The 3,090-nt window shown below is 55.3% G+C and overlaps 1 pseudogene; it reads left to right on the top strand.

Moving 5' to 3' along the window:
• The first annotated feature begins 564 nt into the window (after window positions 1-564).
• Window positions 565-2,454, top strand: LOC123040691 (acyl transferase 7-like; annotated as a pseudogene).
• Window positions 2,455-3,090: the final 636 nt, after the last annotated feature.

The raw sequence follows: 3,090 nt of genomic DNA, 5'->3' as shown, positions 1-3,090 counted from the left end.
GGATCGGAGTCCGGGGATCGTCATCGAGCTGAACGTGTGCTAAAACTCGGAGGTGCCGTAGTTTCGGTGCTTGATCGGTCGGGCCGTGAAGACGTACGACTACATCAACCGCGTTGTCATAACGCTTCCGCTGTCGGTCTACAAGGGTACGTAGACAACACTCGTTCCTCTCGTTGCTATGCATCACCATGATCTTGCGTGTGCGTAGGAAATTTTTTAAAATTACTACGTTCCCCAACAAGACCACCCACCAATTTGGGCCGGGCTAGGGGATTTCAAAAGGCCAAAACGGTCCGACCCAATTTGGACAGCCACGCTTGACGCCTAGTGTCCGGCTGTCCAGTGTGGACATATAGAGAAGGCATGATGTACCGCATTGGAGAAGCCCATAGAACCTTCGTAGTTGGTTTCATAGCAAGTATCATTCATGATGAACTAGACAATTTTAGTGAGGTGGCAATTAAATGAAGAAACAAATAGTTCAGTATCATATCATGATACCATATCATAATAAATAATGTGCTACTATCTGTCATGCATAATAATAAATAAGATCATCTAAAATACAACCATATACTAGTATCATGTTCCAAATGGCGGCGGCCGCGGCAAAGCCCATGCCAGTGGAGCGGCTCGGGCAGCGCCTGGTGGCGCCGGCGGCTCCGACGCCGGAGAGCCCTCTGCGCCTGTCGTGGCTCGACCGCTACCCCACCCAGATGGCGCTCATCGAGTCGCTGCACGTGTTCAAGCCCGACATGGCCAGGGAGGGTGACAGCCCCCCGCGAGGGCGGTGGAGCAGGCCCTGGCGAGGGCGCTGGTGGAGTACTACCCGCTGGCGGGCCGCCTCACGGTGACCGACGCCGGCGAGCTGCAGGTGGACTGCAGCGACGGTGGCGTGTGGTTCATTGAGGCTGCCGTCAGGTGTCGGCTAGAGGACGTGGACTATCTCGAGTACCCGCTCGCCGTCGACAAGGACGAGCTGCTCCCCCACCCGCGCCCCAAGCCCAGCCGTGAGGAGGAGAGCAAGCTCATCTTGCTTGTCCAGGTACTTGCTGGATTCGATTCGCATTGCGCCGTGTCGGTGGTGGATTTGGATTTTACTGACTGCGAGCTAAACTGGACGTGGTGGACGCGACACGCAGGTCACGACGTTCGATTGCGGCGGCTTCGTGGTGGGGTTCCGGTTCAGCCACGCGGTGGCCGACGGGCCCGGGGCGGCGCAGTTCATGGGCGCGGTGGGGGAGCTGGCGCGCGGGGCGGGCCGCATCTCGGTGGCACCGGTGTGGGGCCGCGACGCGATCCCTGATCCGGCGAGCGCCCTCGTCGGCAGCCTCCCGGACCCCGCGGGCGCCAAGCGGCTCGAATACCTCGCCATAGACATCTCCGCCGACTACATCAACCACTTCAAGGGCCAGTTCGCGGCGGCCACCGGCGGCGCCCGGTGCTCAGCGTTCGAGGTGCTCATCGCCAAGGCCTGGCAGAGCCGCACGCGCGCCGCTTGCTTCGACGAGGACTCCCCCGTACACCTCTGCTTCGCGATGAACGCGCGGCCGCTCCTCCACGCCCGCCTCCCCTCGGGGGGCGCCGGCTTCTACGGCAACTGCTACTACATCATGCGCGTCTCCTCCACGGCCGGGAAGGTGGCGTCCTCCACCATCACCGACGTCGTGAAGATCATCAAGGAGGGGAAGAAGCGGCTGCCCACAGAGTTCGCGCGGTGGGGCGCCGGCGAGATGGGCAGCGTGGACCCGTACCAGATCACCTCCGACTACCGGACGCTGCTCGTCTCCGACTGGACGCGGCTGGGCTTCGCCGAGGTGGACTACGGGTGGGGCCCTCCCGCCCACGTCGTGCCGCTGACAAACCTGGACTACATCGCCACGTGCATCCTCGTCAAGCCCTGGGTACACAAGCCAGGCGCCCGGCTCATCACGCAGTGCGTGACGCCCGACCGTGTCGCCGCTTTCCACGACGCCTTGGTGGACACCAACTAGCTCACCACTGTCTCCAACACTTCGTCCTCCGTTTGCTCACGGGTTTCCTTCCCTCCTATCTTTACACTGGTAATGACTGGTTATAGTGTTTAATTACAGCTTGGTGAGCGAAGGTAATGGTAAACCGAGCAAGAATAATGGCAAACAGGTAGCGAAGAAACGTATAAAGTGGAAGAAGAATACGCATAGATATGGGGGACAGGTAGACACAGCTAGATGGTAGTGGGCAACGGCGAGATTGGTATAGGATGCCTTTGGGTGGTCTCGGTGGCGTTGCAGGAAGTGTATACTACATCCTTTTCTTCTTCTTTCTTTTTTTTCCTTGACTTTTTGGGGGGTTTCGATTGAAGGATCGAAGCTGGGCTTGGTGGGAAGCTACCAACCAGTCTCCCCTCGACTTGTGTACTGTACTGTTCTATTCTTTTTCTTTCGAATATAAACCCGCAAGGTGTACAGACTATTCTCTAGTGGTTTTCCCCCATGTAAAGTAGCTAATTCTACATAATTATAATGGTATAATGTGAAGAACAGCTCACCTTGGTGTCGTCTTTTTCACAGGTTAGAAATTATCTGTGTTTTTAGCGAGATCTGCGGACTGCGGGTATAAACTTGAACTCATAGCGTACATGCATGAAATGTTTGAAGAAATCTTCACGATACTTACATGCGAGTACAGTATCATTTTGCTCCAACTTTTGGCACCATTGACGTACCTATGCATGGCACAACGTCCACAGTAGCTGGCTGCTAGTCCTTCCCCAAGGATTTTCTTTTCTTTCCTCCGTAAATTCCTTCCCAAGCATGGAGTCGCTATTATTCTTTGTTTATATAATTTTGTGAATGCTTTTACCACGCTTGCCGCGTGGTACTCGCTATTATTCTTGACCCGTCAATTTGTCCTGTCCTTGCAAACCAGCTGGCTGACATAGACGAATCACAAATAGAGTATGGGACTGCAGGACAGAGGTGGTCATCGTCTATGTATACTCTTCCTTGTACCGTTCCAAGGCCGACAAAATTGGAAGAAGTTCCCACCCGTGGCCAAATAAGTAGGTAGAAATGCCAAAGGTGGCTCATCTTTACCGAACAAATCGAC

Source organism: Triticum aestivum, chromosome 1A (genome assembly GCF_018294505.1).
Source record: "Triticum aestivum cultivar Chinese Spring chromosome 1A, IWGSC CS RefSeq v2.1, whole genome shotgun sequence".
Lineage (NCBI taxonomy): Eukaryota > Viridiplantae > Streptophyta > Magnoliopsida > Poales > Poaceae > Triticum > Triticum aestivum.
This window is presented reverse-complemented; position numbering and strand designations above follow the sequence as displayed.